The sequence below is a fragment of the Mus caroli genome, unplaced genomic scaffold, assembly GCF_978045245.1.
Source record: "Mus caroli unplaced genomic scaffold, Mus_caroli_1 scaffold_4, whole genome shotgun sequence".
Taxonomy (NCBI): Eukaryota; Metazoa; Chordata; class Mammalia; order Rodentia; family Muridae; genus Mus; species Mus caroli.
The window spans coordinates 91,797,740-91,814,511 of record NW_028227259.1 but is presented as its reverse complement, the minus strand read 5'-3'; the positions used below and the strand labels follow the sequence as shown (position 1 = coordinate 91,814,511).

General features: G+C 40.9%; 2 pseudogenes; both read right to left on the bottom strand.

The window, feature by feature from the left end:
• Positions 1 to 1,284: 1,284 nt before the first annotated feature.
• Positions 1,285 to 15,238, bottom strand: LOC147005195 (heat shock cognate 71 kDa protein-like; annotated as a pseudogene).
• LOC110294142 (igE-binding protein pseudogene) lies at positions 4,160 to 9,299 on the bottom strand (annotated as a pseudogene).
• Positions 15,239 to 16,772: the final 1,534 nt, after the last annotated feature.

Sequence of the window (16,772 nt, the reverse complement as noted above, 5' to 3'; positions counted from 1 at the left end):
CATTGCATTTACAGTGGACTTAATGTTTGCGATTATTAGTGATCCCCTTTTCTTTTTGAAATTTGGGGCACTGTGTTTTTAATTGTGCAGGGTGAGCTTCTATAATCTGTGTCAGTGATACTCAATTTTCCTAATGCTGTGATCATTTCTTATACTTCCTCATGTTTTGGTGACCCCAAAACACAAGTTTATTTTCTTTTAATACTTCATAGGTGTTTGAAATCATAATGTAAGTATCTAATATGTGGGATATCTGATACATGACCCCAGGGATCATTACCTACAGGTTGACAATCACTGGTCTAGATGGTCTTGGAATTAACAATGTCTTCTGAGTGGACATGACTGTAGCTTTGTGCCATTGAACCATGCCTTGCTAATTATTTTAAAGAATCCAAACACACACAAACATACACATACACAAACATACACCTACAAAAAATACACACACACACACACACACACACACACACACACACACAAACAAACAACCAGGTGTCTGTTTTATTATTTTTACTTAAATACTGGGAGAATCAACATGCAAAAACATTGCCGACAAAACCAAAACCTAAGCAAAGGATACCAAACCAAACCAAACAAAACAAAACTGAACCAAAAACTTTACAAAATGCCATTGAGCTAGTTTTGTGTTGTCAAACTACTTCTGGGGATGGAGCCTCCACTGAAGTGTGGCTAAAACACACAGTGAGACTTTTTTGGAGAGAATACCAATCATGTATTAATTGAAATACCTTCCTAGTAGTTATGGAAACCCATGCACACTGCCTGTCTCCCAGTAGGAGCCAACTGGACTTGAACCTGTGTAGACACTGCAGGTGTTGTCTTGAGTTCATGTGTGTGTCAGCCTTGATGCATACAGAGACCCTGTTTCTTGGAATAATCAATCTCTTCTGGATTTTTCAATCTTTCTGCATGGGTATAATGGGGGGTTGGGGGGGCTTCGATGAAGATATGCCACTTAGGACTAAGTGCTCCAAAGTCTTTCATTATTTTTACATTTTCCTGTTGTAGGTCTATATTTTAGTTCAAATCTACTGTAAGAGGAAGTCATTTTAATGAGGACTGAGTGAGGTACTTATATATTGGTATAGCAGTATGTCATTTTATGATTTTTTTCTAGCTATAAACACACACACACACACACAACTCCTACTCATTGATTTCTTTGTGATAATTTAAATAGTTTTACTATATATTCCCTATTACAACTGTCATGTAACATTACCCTATGGAATAATGTTGAACCCTAGTATTTGGATTGACTTAATCCACTTCTTCAATGGTTGGGCCTTATGAAGCACAACCAGATAGAGGAATGCCTTCACCTGAGAAGCCACCAGGTATTCCCCCAAGCATACCATGAGCACTCTGGTACAGCTTGATAATGATAAGATTGTAGGCTTTCTCCAGTTCTTTCTGCTGATGCTCAAATTCTTCCTTTTCTGCAGTCTGGTTCTTATCTAGCCAGCTGATGATTTCATTACACTTGCCAAGAATCTTCTGTGTGTCCTCATCATTGACCTTTCCTTGAAGTTTCTCATCTTCAACAGTTGAAGGCATAAGACTCTAGTGAATTCTTGGAGGAAACCTCATCTCTCTGCTTCTCATCCTCAGATTTGTACTTCTCAGCTTCTTGGTCTATGCACTCAATATCCTCCTTGCTCAAGAGGCTCTTGTCTTTAGTGATTGTGATCTTGATCTCCTTCCCTGTGCTTTTATTTCCAACACAAACATTGAGGATGCCATTAACATTGATGTCAAAAGTAACTTCAAACTGAGGAACCCCTCAGGGTGCTGAAGGTATGTCTGTGTGCCTCAACTTTCCAAGTAGGTTGTTGTCCTTGTTCATGAAGTCCTGTCCTTTCAACATTTCACCAGCAAAACACAACCAGACAACCGGATCCTCCTCACATCTCCCCCTTTTCTATTATTTAAGAGCAATAGGCCACCCATATAATGAGAGTGGAGATAGGGGTCAAATTCCCAGTGTGCAAAAATAGGGGCTTTACACAAAACCTCCTCCCAGGCTCATCACCAGGAGGGGTCTTGGTCCGCTCCCATGTCGTTTTTTCCTGGGGGAAGGACACTTGGACACTCAACCTTCATATGAGATGACATGACTCCCTAGATTAGGCTCATTTTATGCCACAGAGCCTTTCTACTGCAGTGCTTAGCCGTGCAACTCTCCTGGGCTTCTGAAGCACACTCACTCTATCCCATGCAATGAGACTAGCCTCGTGAGGTGCAAGAGCTGAGCGGCCAGTGACCTACTGCTTAAGCATAGATAACCATATACCAGGGGAGGCACCGTGTTCTAGTGCTGCAAGTGCTTGGGTTATTGCCATCTTGTCCCTTTTTGTTTGGACTTTAAGTTTACAGACCATCCAGAGCAAAAGCAACGCTCTACCGCATAGGATCATGACAAACAAGCCTACCCCCACCCACTCCTTAAAGTAGGAAAATGCAGAGGAAATCCAGGTGGAGAAACCCTTTGTCAGTGAAAGGTCAAGACGCGTAGAATTCACTTGTAGAATAGCAAATCTCAATTCTCGAAGCGTTTGTTCAAATTCCATGGTCCAATTCTGTAACATATAGCGAGACAAAGTTTTTGATAAATTTGCTGCTCTTGTAAGATTTTCAAACTGAACAGAAGTAACACAAAGACCAGGCATCTTGTATTCACAACCCAATTGAGCCAACTGCCAAAGAATATCTACCTGCTCTTGGACTAAGTCGATGCACTGATTTATCAGTATCAACCCTCCTTGTATTTGTGAGTTGGGTGTGGCTTGCTTATCTAAAGCCATTGTGACCGTCATAGAAAGCTCATTAATAGTTTGTGTTATTTGAATACTAGTAGATAGAGTGAGTGCCGAGGCCGTGACAGAGGCTGCAACCGCCACTGTGGCCACCAATCCAACTATAATAGCAGAAATACCAAAATCTCTTTTCTCTCGAAACAAACTCAACTATTAGGGGCATCTACAGGAACAGGGACAAATCTAGGCATGCGGGTAACCAAAGCAAAAGGATATTTATTGGCATCCCAGCATAGGGCATAAAAACATTTTTCTTGTGAGCAATCTATCTCTACCTGATTCTGATTCAAGCTTGTTTTACTTACCACCCATAAAAACGGGGGCCATACACATACCGGGGTGGCAGTAAAATTTACCTCATTTTGTTTTTTATATTTAACATTGGATGTAGTCCATTTAAAATTTGAACCATGTTTTTCATTCTGGCACGGGGTACTTCTCTAATCAAAGGTCATTTCTCCTTTTTCACTAGAACCTCCTCCAATCATTGCCATGGGGGCGAGATCAGTACAGCTTCCATTAACCCCACAAAGCAACCACTGATCAAAAGGATTAGTATTAGTTCGGAGCGGTCCATATTACTAAAATCATATCCAGCAAAAGTATCATTATACTCTCTACTAATATATTGGGAAAAGGAAAAATATTTCTCTACTGCCCAAGTATATTTTTTAGCTTGGCAGCCTGTCCAAGGTAGCGTTACATCTTCCATGGACCCTTCCTTGCAAAAGGGTGCCATTCTAGGTTGTGAAGGCGGCTTATTTCCAGAACTTCCACCTTTTCGCCTGGGCCACCATCCTCTTATAACTATGGCATCAGCCTTCATGTCAAAAGCTGCTCCGCCAAAAGAGGCTCTTTTTAACCAGGCTGCTGATTGACTATACAAGGATATGCATTGACTCTTATCTTGCAAGAAGAAATTAGTACAAAGTACAGGCTTCCCTGTATGAAGAAAGTTCTATTTTCTTGCAAGGCCTGAATCTGTTCATCTAAAGGCAAATAGGCAAGTCCTAGTTCTTGATCTGTAGTAAAAAAGCATGGTAATATTTGTGCATTATGCATTACTGGCATAGGAAGAGGGAAAGTTGACATAATTCCCCCTCTAAACTCACCATATATACAAGGAACCAGAATCTCCAGCATGAGGAGTATGATCCATCGATGTCTTGAGATCTTGTTCTTGTGACTCATGGTCCGAGAGCTGGATTCTTCGAGTGAGGTGCTCCGGAATCCAAAAGGAATTATCTTCCTCCTTGGAAAAACACATATAGCTCACCTGGATCTTATTAGAATAGGATCCGGGCCTCTCTATTTTCCTGTCAAGACATCTTTCCACTTTACAATTTCCTTGGGCCTATCAGGTTCTGAACAGTGACGTTCAGCAGCAGTATGGCCTTGAGCATCAAGATTTAAAAAATTAAGAGTGAAGAGTGCCATAGAAACAGCTACTCTTGGTACTGAGGGTAGAGCCTCCTCGACTCCCCCCTTTTGTTTGATTAAATAGGACTTGAGAGTGCGATGGGCACGTTCTACAATGCCTTGTCCTTGAGGATTATATGGAAGACCAGTCATATGAGTCACATTCATCTGATGACAGAACTGTTGAAATTTTTGAGAAGTATAGGCTGGTCCATTGTCTGTCTTAAGAAGTTTAGGTTGTCCCCAAGCACTCCATGCCTCGAGGCAATGTTGAATTACATGTGAGGTCTTTTCTCCTGTTAGAGGTGTAGCAAATATGATACCAGAGCAGGTATCAATAGAAACATGTAAATACTGAAGTCTTACAAAGGATGAGATATGAGTAACATCCATTTTCCAGACCTGCAAAGGCCTTATGCCACGTGGGTTTATTCCGACATGAGGAACAGGCAAAAATTCACAGCAATTATGACATTGAGTAACAATTTCTCTAGCATCTTTTCTAGTTAATGAGAAGCGGTGATGTAAAGTCTCAGCTGTCACATGAAAGCGTTTATGAAATTCTTTTGCAGCTTCTGTCTGGGAAGACAGAGCAACAGCCACGATTCTAGTGGCTTTGTCTGCTAAGTTATTTCCATGAGACATAGGGCCAGGAAGGCCAGAATGAGCTGTGACATGAGTAATATAGACACGATGTCTTCTGTGTAACAAGGCTGACTGAATTTGTTGGAAAATGTGAGCAAGCTTACTAGATGGTTTAATTAAGCCTGCAGCTTCAAGTGTATTGACTGCATTAACTACATATAAGGAATCAGATATAATATTGAGTGGTCCTGGGAAAGTGTTAAGGACTTCTAGTACCACCAAACACTCTACAACCTGGGGTGATGTCTCATTATATTGTTTGGATGTTACTTGGTCATTTATTACATATGCACCTATGCCAGATTTGGATCCATCTGTATATACTACCACCCCATCTGCAAGTGTGTGTTTAGCTGTAATTACTGGAAACACTATGGCTTGAGTTAAGGCAAACTGCAAAATTGGATGTTTAGGAAAATGATTATCAATTCTTCCTGAATAGGAGGCAACCAAGACTGCCCAATCGTCATTCGTTGCTGCCAAGGTTTGAACTTGAGCAGAGATATAAGGCACAATTAGTATATGAGGTTCCTCTCCAAAGTGCGTAATGGCAGCTTTTATTCCCCTAACTGCAAGTTGAGCGACTACATTAGGATACCATTCAATAATTTTTGCTGGGGAAGCACTAGGGTGGACCCACAATAAGGGTCCATTTTGCCACAAGACTGCTGTTGGCAACTGTGCAGTTTTTAATAAGCACAACTCAAATGACTTTGATTTATCAATACGTAGTAATTGGGCATCTTGTAAGGCTTTTTCTATAGTTTGTAAAGCTTGACATGCAGCTGGGGTAAGTGCTCTTTGGGAGGAGATGTGAGTATCTCCTTCTAAAATATCAAATAAAGGCTTTAACTCTGCTGATGGAATTTTCAAAAATGGTCTCAGCCAATTAATATATCCCAGTAAATTTTGAAAATCATTTAAGGTATGTAATTGATCTTTGCGAATCTCTAATTTTTGAGGAACAATTTTATCAGGATAAATACGTGACCCTGGGAAGGTTCCCATTTGAGCAACTTGCACCTTCTCAGTGGCTACTTGCAATCCCCATTGACCTAATGTCTGTATTAATATAGGGTATGCATCTTGCAATAATTGTGAATTTTCATGACAAAGGAGTATATCATCCATATAAATTTCTACGAGCAGAGATAAAAAGTGATTTCTAACTGATTTAAGTGCCATTTGCACGTACAGTTGACACATGGTAGCACTATTTGCCATCCCCTGAGGTAGGACCTTCCATTGGTACCGTTGATCAGGTTCCAAATGGTTAATGGCTGAGATGGTAAATGCAAATCTTTGTCTATCTTGAGGACACAGAGGTATAGAGAAAAAACAGTCTTTAATATCTATAATTATAATCTCCCAATTTTTTGGTAAGGCATAAAGCAATGGTAGTCCTCGCTGAACTGGCCCAAACAGGCGCATTTGTGCATTAATTGCTCTGAGATCATGTAATAAGCGCCATTTGCCTGATTTTTTCTTAATGGCAAAAATTGGAGTATTCCAGGGTGAGGTAGAGGGCTCTAAATGTCCCAAATGTACCTGTTCTTTGACTATTCTGGTTACAGCTTCTAATTTTTCAGAGGATAGAGGCCATTGAGGAACCCATCCAACTTCCTCCATAAGCCATGGTATGGGCATAGAGCCCCCAACGGCCCCTAGAAAACACCCAGACCTTGTCTTCCCTTATTGCCTTCTTGAGAGATAGGTTCAAGTCCACCCTGCTCTCCTTTCCCTAATCCTTTTCCTTCTGTATAGCCCATTTTTCTCATCATTTGAACAGCTTGTGGTGAGTATTCATTAGTCAAGGTCATTCCCATTGCCTGTAAAATATCTCTCCCCCAGGGATTAACTGGGAGTGGTAAGACATAAGGAGTGAATTGTCCCGCTTGACCTTCAGGCGCTTGCCAGCTCAAAGAACCGGAGCTAATAGTGGGACAGGACTGATACCCTAAGCCTTGTAAAGAGTGTGATGACTGAGTTACGGGTCAGGCTTTTGGCCACCAGTGAGAAGAAATAATACTTTTGTCTGCTCCTGTATCTAAAATCCCCTTAAATTGTTTCCCTTCTATAACTAACTCTAAGGATGGCCTGGAACCTAAAGACATTATTAAGTAAGCAGAATCATTTCCAGTAGAACCAATTCCTCTGGCAGCTCGAGGGACACCAGAGGAGGGAAAACAGCCATATAGGCTTGGCAGAATTATTAGTTATGCTATTCTATCCCCTTATGATATAGAAAAGACACCTTGTGGACAAGAACAGAGAACCTGGAGTTCCCCTTTATAATCCTGATCTACAACTCCAGGGTGAACAATGAGACCTTGTAATGTGAGAGAAGCCCAGCCCAAAATTAGACCGACACTTTCAGATGGCAAAGGTCCCTTGTAATCAGTAGGAATTGGCTGCACTCCCAGCTGAGGCATCAGCATGAATTGGGTGGAGGCATGGAAGTCCAATCCAGCCGAGCCTTCTGTTGCCCTGCGGACCTTGGTGTCCACCTGTTGCTCACCTGAGTCCCATATGTTTTGGGGCCCTGGGACTTGAGGGTCTGAAACTCGTTTTTTGAAATGCTTTCATTCTTATTTTCTACCACTTGAGGGGGTCCTGGCTACAAGAACCTGCCTTGTACATCTCTAATTGTACGACAGTCCTTAGCCCAATGATATCTTTTACCACATTTCGTACACAATCCTGGTGCTGACCTTTTTATAGGGACTCTGCAGTCCTTTTTAAAATGTCCTGGTTTGCCACAATTAAAGCAAAGTTTGAGCTCAGCTGAATCCGAGTGCTTCCTCCCCTGCAGAATGGCTGCTGCCAATCCAGCATTAGTAAGTGGCCCTCCAAGCTCACGGCAAACCTTTAACCAGTCCTGTAACCCTTTATTCTTCCTAGGTGTGATTGCTGATCTGCATTCCTGTGTTGCTTGTTCACAAACCAATTGTTCAATTAAAGGCATAGCTGCTTCTGGGTCTCCAAATATTCTCCCTGCTGCCTCTGTCATTCTGGCTACAAAATCTGAGAATGACTCCTGTGCACCTTGGATAATCTTTGTCAAATGTCCACTCGCCTCCCCCTTCCTAGGTAGTGCTTTCCACGCCTTAACAGTGGCAGCTGAGATCTGAGCATATGCTCCCCAATGATAATTTGTCTGGTTAGCAGCGTGTGGTCCCTGACCTGTAAGTAATTCAAAAGTCCACGTTCTTTGATCCCCTTCCATGATAGCATTAGCCCTTGCCTGTGTCTGGCAGAAATCTTGCCACAATGCTTTCCATTCAAGATACATTCCCATATTTGGAGCCACAGCTTTTATCACCGTTGTCCAGTCCCCGGGAGTCACTGCCAAGGCTGCAAGCCTTTTGACTTGTGCTATAGTGAAATTGGCACTGACTCCATAGTTACGGACAGACTCTCGGCAAGCTCCTTAATCTGTGTATACTATACCTGAGCGTGAACATGCCCACCCTCCGCTCCTTCAAAGACTGGAAATGCGTGTTGCATCTTCCTTTGTTTCTCTCTTGGAATGAATGTGTCTGCATACTGCCTCTCTGGGCAGGGCTGATGCACTACGCAGGGCTGATGCACTACGCAGGGCAGATGCACTACGCAGGGCGGGGGCTCTGCATAGGACAGAGGTGCACTATGATCTTGAAGCCGAGAGCCCGGAGGCCGAGCAGCAAGCTGGCCTTCACCAGCCTCTTTTGTTTTTTTTTTTCTTGACTGATTAGCTTGCATTTTATCTGGCTGGTACTTTTCTCTCTCATAACAAGCTTTTTCCTCCTCCAAGTCTGTTTCCTCAGAGGGGCTAAGTTCTTCATCTGATTCTGAGCTGCTAAGAGCTAGCTCCTTAAACTCATCTAGTGGCAGGTATAGGCTCCCTCTTCTAGGGACCTCTGCTGATTGAGCTTTTTTCTTTTGTTTTTTCTCCTCCTTTCTTCTTATCTCTCCCCGGGTATTCTTCCCCAACATAATCTTTTCCTCGGGTTCGAGACCTGTGGAAAGGCCTGTATGCTTATTTGATGCACCATGTTTCCTCTTTGCTCCTACTCTCTCTACCCGCTCTGCCTCTGATAGCCTTTCTTGAACTTCGTCCAGAATTTTCTGCCCTGCCTTAACTACTTGTTGACATTCCTCATGCTTTAAGCACGATCTAATGAGCTTCCACAATGGCATGGTTCCTGCTTTAAGTTTGCCGTTCTCCTGCTCCCTAACTAAATCTCCCCTGAGTTTCTCCCAAGAGGGGATAGTTAAGGACCCTGAGCACGCAAACCATGGTGCTATGCGATCTATCTCTTTTACAAAGCCTTCTAGTGTCTTGGTGGAGATTTTCAAGCCACGCTGCCTCAGGACCGACTGTAAGGCTGTCACCACAGAGTGTGAGGCTCCCATGCTATCTTCTTGCCTTTTTTCTAACCTTGCCTGACCTCGTCTGAACACTAGTTAGCAATTCTTCCTGTGGAAACTGTACGCAACCTAAAGAAAAGAACAAGCCCTGTGAAAAGGAACAGAAAGGCTTCTAACGCTGAAGAAAGTTCAAGGCCATACCTTGCAGAGCTGTATTGTCCTGTAGTTCTGAATCTGCCCCGTGTGAAACGGGGGTCTCCTTTAGGTGCCTGGTGATGATATAGTCCCGGCTATCTGCGCCACTATGTCCTTGTAACGTTTTGCCAGCAAAACACACTCGGACAACCGGATCCTTCTATGGCAAAGCTTTATTGCTTACTTATCAGGAAGACCCCGAATACAGGAAACTCAGTCATTTTATAACCCACAAAGAGTGGTTGGAGACGTGTACCTCCCTGATTGGCTGCTCACCATTAGCCCAGATGATGCCACAGGACAGGCAGGGCACAAGGCGTGGAAAAATACCCCAGCACATGCGCAGACTACTTGTTTACCAGTTAGAACACCGGATATCAGCGCCATTGCAAGGGCGGCTCCTTACAAAGTCCCTTTCACCTTCATACATCTGAATGACTACACCTGGCTGGTTGTCAGAGTAGGTGGTAAAGTCTGTCTGCTTGGTGTGGATTATGATATTGTGCTTGATTGTGACAGTCTTGACTCCACTAGCAGTTTCAATACCCTGGGAAAGAGGAGTGACAGCTAAAAGCAGCAAATCCTGAACATTCTCAGACTTGTCTCCACTTAGAATGGCTTCCTGGACAGCTGCACCATAAGCAACAGCTGCATTGGGGTTAATGCTCATGTTCAGTTAGCTTTCATTGAGGAAGTATTACAGAAGTTTCTGAATGTTGGGGATTCTGGTAAAAAAAAGACTCCCCAGGTCAATATCATGGATATGTGAATTGTCTAAATGGCATTTTGAAGACCTGTTTCTACAGGGTCCAGCTCACCACAGATCAGTTCAACATTTAATCCCTCCAATTGAGCCTGGGTAATGGAGCTATAGAAGTCAATTCATTCATAGAGATAATAAATCTCAATACTCGCTTGGGTACTGAAGGAGAGGATACCCTTGGCCTGATCACAGGCAGTGCAGAGGAGCTCGACAGCTCTGCTGTTCTCACTGATATCTTCTTGTGCTTTCACTTAAACTTAACAATGGGATGTTTGACTATTCAGTTGTCAAAGTCTTTTCCACACAAGTAGGTTTCTCCAGATGTTGATTTGACTTTAAAAGTTCTATGCTCAATAGTGATAATTTGCACAACAAAAGTGGCACCTCCAAAGTAAAAAATCAAAACTTTCTTTACAGGTGTGACCTTCTTATCCAAACCATAAGCAATAGCATCAGCAGTTGGTTCATTGAAAATTCAAAGTCTGTTGAGGCCAGCAGTAGTTCCAGCACCTTTTGTTGCCATCCTCTGAGAGTCCTTGAAGTAATCTGCCTCAGTGACCATAGCATTGATAACCACCTTTCCAAGGTAAGCTTCTGTAATTTCCTTCATCTTTTTCATAACCATTGAGTACACTTCTGCTGGGGAGAATTTGTCTCTCTTTTGTATTTGAATTAGATCTTGGACCTGCCTGCATCACTTACCATATGAGGGCCAGTGCTTCATATTATACAGAACAATAGTATCATCAAACCTATATCCAATCAGACATTTGGGATCAAAACTGTGTTGGTGGAGTTCATTTAAACCAGATTTTTAGCAGCATTCCCAGTTAATTCTGTGTCAGTGAAAGCTACACAGACAAGTGTGGTGTGTTTACTATTGTCAATGGTAATTATTTACACATTTTTATGCTGGAAGACAGCCACACAGGAGTAGATGGTGCCAACATCAGTGTCAACACCTCCATTGGATATGGTTGCTTGTATATAGGCCTGGCTATGCTGTCTATAGGACCACACAAATCACCTAATGCTGCCTCTGTGTTCAATGAGCACACCTACTGAGCTTATTTACCTTTTTTAAATATATATTTCTGTCCAGGGCTGAAAAATTAGGATTACATTCCATATGTGAGTGTTTCTCTGAACTAGAGTATTTCTCGCCTTCTCAACAGTCATCAATCACCTGTAGCTCCTCATCTGCTGATGGAATTCTTTAGTAATTCTTTTGACCCCATGCATATCTAATATGCCACTGTCATTATACTGGCCACATCTACATCTTTGTATGTAAATATAGCTCTCCATTATAAAAACAAATGATTTCTCTTTCCCTTGAAACCAATGTGGACTATTACAGATATATAGCTGGTGAAAATATGGTGAATTAGTTCATAGATTGCCCAACATGAACAGATGCAATTGTCAGGGAAACCTAACTTACCTAAATATCCTCTCTTCTACTGCAAACTGCTCTGTCCATATCAGGCTTAGGACTATTCAAAGTATTCAACATGCTTAGATCTCATTGAAGAAGTACAAAGTATTTGAAAGGTCAAGCCAACATCTTTCTAAAACCTACCAGTCTTGTAGAAATTCTTGCCAGTGGTAATGAAATAGATGCTCTCCAGAGCACAGACTTTAAATGAATACTCATCAGCATCATCAAATACTCAGAGTATTAAATGACACAAAGCATCAGCTTAGTGAAATTAAGGAGAAAGAGCTTAAGAGGAAGGAAACCACGGTGATGCCCAGGAAAACAGAAAGATAAGGCTTGTGGACAGGGAACTCCTAAACCTGATAAACAGCTTCAGTGAAGTAGCTGGATATAAAATTAACTCAAACAAGTCAATGGCCTTTCTCTACCCAAAGAATAAACAGGCTGAGAAAGAAATCAGGGAAACAACACCCTTCACAATAGTCACAAATAATATGAAATACCTGGGCATGATTCTAACTAAGGAAGTAAAAGATCTGTAAGATAGGAACTTCAAGTCTCTGAAGAAAGAAATCACAGAAGATCTCAGAAGATGGAAAGATCTCCCATGCTCATGGATTGGCAGGATCAATATAGTAAAAATGGCTATCTTGACAAAAGCAAACTACAGATTCAATGCAATCCCCATCGAAATTCCAACTCAATACTTCAATGAATTAGAAAGGGAAATTTGCAAATTCATCTGGAATAACAAAAAACGTAGGAGAGCAAAACCTCTTCTCAATGATAAAAGAACCTATGGTGGAATCACCATGCCTGACATTAAGCTGTACTACAGAGCATTTGTGATAAAAAAAAAAAAACAAAAAACAAACAAAAAAAACAAAAAACAAACAAACAAGCAAACAAAAAACTGCACGGTACTGGTATAGCAACAGACAAGTAGACCAATGGAATAGAATTGAAGACCCAGAAATGAACCCACACACCTATGGTCACTTGATCTTTGACAAGGGAACTAAAACCATCCAGTGGAAATAACACAACATTTTCAACAAATGATGCTGGCACAACTGGCGGTTATCATGTAGAAGAATGCGAATTGATCCGTTCCTATCTCCTTGTACCAAGGTCAAATCTAAGTGGATCAAGGAACTCCACATAAAACAAGAGACAGTGAAACTTATAGAGGAGAACGTGGGCAAAACCCTCCAAGATATAGGAACAGGGGAAAAATTCCTGAATAGAACAGCATTGGCTTGTGTTGTAAGATCAAGAATTGACAAATGTGACCTCATAAAATTGCAAAGCTTCTGTAAGGCAAAAGACACTGTCAATAAGACAAAGAGGCCACCAACAGATTGGGAAAGGATCTTTACCTATCCTAAATCAGATAAGGGACTAATATCCAATATATATATAAATAACTCAAGAAGGTGGACTCCAGAAAATCAAATAACCCATTAAAAAATGGGGCTCAGAGATAAACAAAGAATTCTCACCTGAGGAATATCGAATGGCTGAGAAGCACCTGAAAAAATGTTCAGCATCCTTAATCATCAGAGAAATGCAAATCAAAACAACCCTGAGATTCCACCTCACACCAGTCAGAATGGCTAGGATCAAAAACTCAGGTGACAGCAGATGCTGGCGAGGATGTGGAGAAAGAGGAACACTCCTCCATTGTTGGTGGGATTGCAACCTTTTACAACCACTGTGGAAAACAGTCTGGCGGTTCCTTAGAAAATTGGACATAGTACTACCGGAGGATCCAGCAATACCTCTCCTGGGCATATATCCAGAAGATGTCCCAACCGGTAAGAAGGACACATGCTCCACTATGTTCATATCAGCCATATTTATAATACCCAGAAGCTGAAAAAACCCAGATGCCCCTCAACAGAGGAGTGGATACAGAAAATGTGGTACATTTACACAATGGAGTACTACACAGCTATTAAAAAGAATAATTTAATGAAATTCCTAGGCAAATGGATGGACCTGAAGGGTATCAACAAGAGTGAGGTAACCCAATCACAAAAGAACTCACATGATATGTACTCACTAATAAGTGGATATTAGACCTGGAACTTAGAATATCTAACATACAAGTTGCAAAACACAAGAAACTCAAGAAGAAAGAAGAGCAAAGTGTAGACACTTTGCCCCTTTTTAGAATTGGGAAACAAAACACCCATGGAAGTTGTTACAGAGACAAAATTTGGAGCTGAGGTGAAAGGATGGACTATCTAGATACTGCCATACCCGGGGATCCATCTCATAATCAGCCTCCAAATGCTGACACCATTGCTTACACCAGCACAATTTTGCTGAAAGGACCCTGATATAGTTGTCTCTTGTGAGGCTATGCTGGTGCCTGGCAAACACAAAAGTGGATGCTCACAGTCAGCTATTGGATGGAACACAGGGCCCCCAAAGGAGGAGCTAGAGAAAGTACCCAAGGAGCTAAAGGGGTCTGCAACCCTCTAGGTGGAACAACAATATGAACTAACCAGTACCCCCAAAGCTGGTGTCTCTAGCTGCATATGTAGCAGAAGATGGCCTAGTCGGTCATCACTGGTAAGAGAGGCCCCTTGGTCTTGCAAAATTTATATGCCTCAGTACAGGGGAACACCAGGGCCAAGAAGTGGGAGTGGGCGGTAGGGGAGTGGAGGGAGAGGGTATGGGGGACTTTCGGGATAGCATTTGAAATGTAAATGAAGAAAATCCTAATTAAAAAAAGGATAAGGCTGGTGGAGATGAGAAGGAAAATGCAGTACTTGCAAGCAGAATCCAATAAAGAGATAGAAACAATGAGGGGGACTCAAACTAAAATGAACATGAAGCTGAAAATCCCAATAATCTAATGGAAGAATTCAAAGGACAGCCTTACAAATAGAATGTGTCAAAGAGAAGGAAAACACTATCAGAAGGCAAAGATAAACCGATGAACTCGTCCAAATATACAATATAAAAATATTAATACACTACACACACACACACACACACACACACATAAACACGGAACAAAGAAGATATGTTGTATATTATGAAAATACTTAAGGTCATGCATAGCATTAAGAGGTAGTTTATCATTGTTTATATATACAAACCTATCAAACACACATTGATTTCTAGAATACTTTGAAATAAAATGATCTGCAGAAAAAAGAGTACAAAATTTTACTTAAGTAATGCATGCAAATATCAAATTAGATGAAGAAATTGTATTTGTAACAGTCATAAGAATTTATGTAGATCTGTATGAAGTTCCCATTTTTTTCATTATTATAAGAACATATACCTTTTTTATATTATGATATCTTTGGTCAAATATAAATTTTTTTATTTCTGCATTGTAACCATTATATTTATACAATATTACAATATTCTGGGTATTTTAAAGATTTACACAAAGACTTTCTCCTTGTCATTGTCCTCTGCATAACAGCATAGCTATTCTCACAGTACTTATTCTGGGTTAGGTTTTTAAAATGATGTGACCCAGCACCTTCCTCTCCTGTGACGAGCTTTCATAATTTCACAGTAGCATGCAAGTTTCCAAGGGAGGAGAGCAACCAACATGCTTACCCAGCTATGATGCCTATGAACCACAATAGTGATTACCATGGCATTGTAACTCTATGGGTGCAATAATGCTACATGTACCTTGGTAACCGAAGGCTTAGTTGGATTTAAGGCCCACTCAACAAGAGAGCAATTGTTCCTGGGACTACGTCTCTGTCACCAAGCAAGGAGAATTGTTTGGGGGTCCAGGGCATAGAGGAACTGTTATATAAAGGTAAAGAAAATCAAAGGGAGAAATAGGAGGTGGTTGATGTAATCATGCACCAAAGGGTGGAGTGGGTAGTTGAACAAATTCTAGAACACAGGGAGGAAGACAAATAGGAGGAGGAAGAGCAAGAATAAGAGGAAGAGTTGAAGCAACTAGTGGTCATTGAGGATCATGTTGTCCTCTGGGGCCTCTGTGACAATCACCAGACAGTGGGAGAAAGAAAATAAACAACGTTAAATAAGATATTTTTCACAGAGAATTGTTAGCATGTACACTTTCTTAGCAAGGCATTATTTTAGATGGCTTCTTAAAGTTCTACTCACTCAATACTTGTGTTGGCCTGAGTTTTTCAGTTAAGTTTTTTTTTTAAAATATTCTATAACAATGGAAGGAGAAGAATTAAGAGATTTCATGTTGGAGAAAAAGGCTTTTGTATAGTAAGGGTTCTTTGTACTGGAGAGAAGCATGTAACAATTAGGCTCTATGATATCAGAGTGTCCTCTGGCTCATGACCTGAAAAAAGATAGTATGATTCACATGGCCTCTTTCTACTGTCTTTATCTTTACCCATATTTGCACTGACCTTAATACACTGATTTTTATTACATTCTAGGAAGGAAATGAGAACGAATACATGGTATTTGTCTTCTGAGCATGGGTTACTGTGCTTATAGCATTTTCTAGCTCCACCTGTGTTTCAGAAATTATAATATTTTATTTCTTTTAAAATTTAAAGTAAACTTTAAAGGAAACTGGTGGGGATTCAATAGAAATAAAAAGGAATGATGCTGAGTAAACATAGTCCAGTATAGGCAGTGGCATCATGGATCTTGTTTGTGGGAGACTATGGTGGGGTCAAGGAAAATCAACCCAACTGGAATATGAAAATCCTACACAGAAGCTTGTTATCTCATGTTCATTAAATATTAATAAATCAAATTAGCGTGCCTTAGCGCTATGAAACAGGATATAATTTTATGAAGTGTGAAACTATGGCCTTTTCATGAGGATGGAACTGCCTTCTAGTATTCTCTTGTGCCTTTTGAGTTACTTGAGAAAAGAATATGTTTATGCCAACTCTAGACTATCTTATGACAAACAAACTCCCTACAATCCTATTTTGTGGTAATTTATTTTGCAGTATCAGAAACCTGTTACATGTTTTTAAGTAAAAGACATCAAAGACATTCTGATAAAATATTTCCCCTTTTGTTCTGAGAATACATGTTTTCAGAGAAAGCTTAGATGGCATTGAATGGAAAGAAAATGTTATAAACAAACTATTAGGCTGCCTCTTAGTAGGAGTGCTCAATATAATCCATC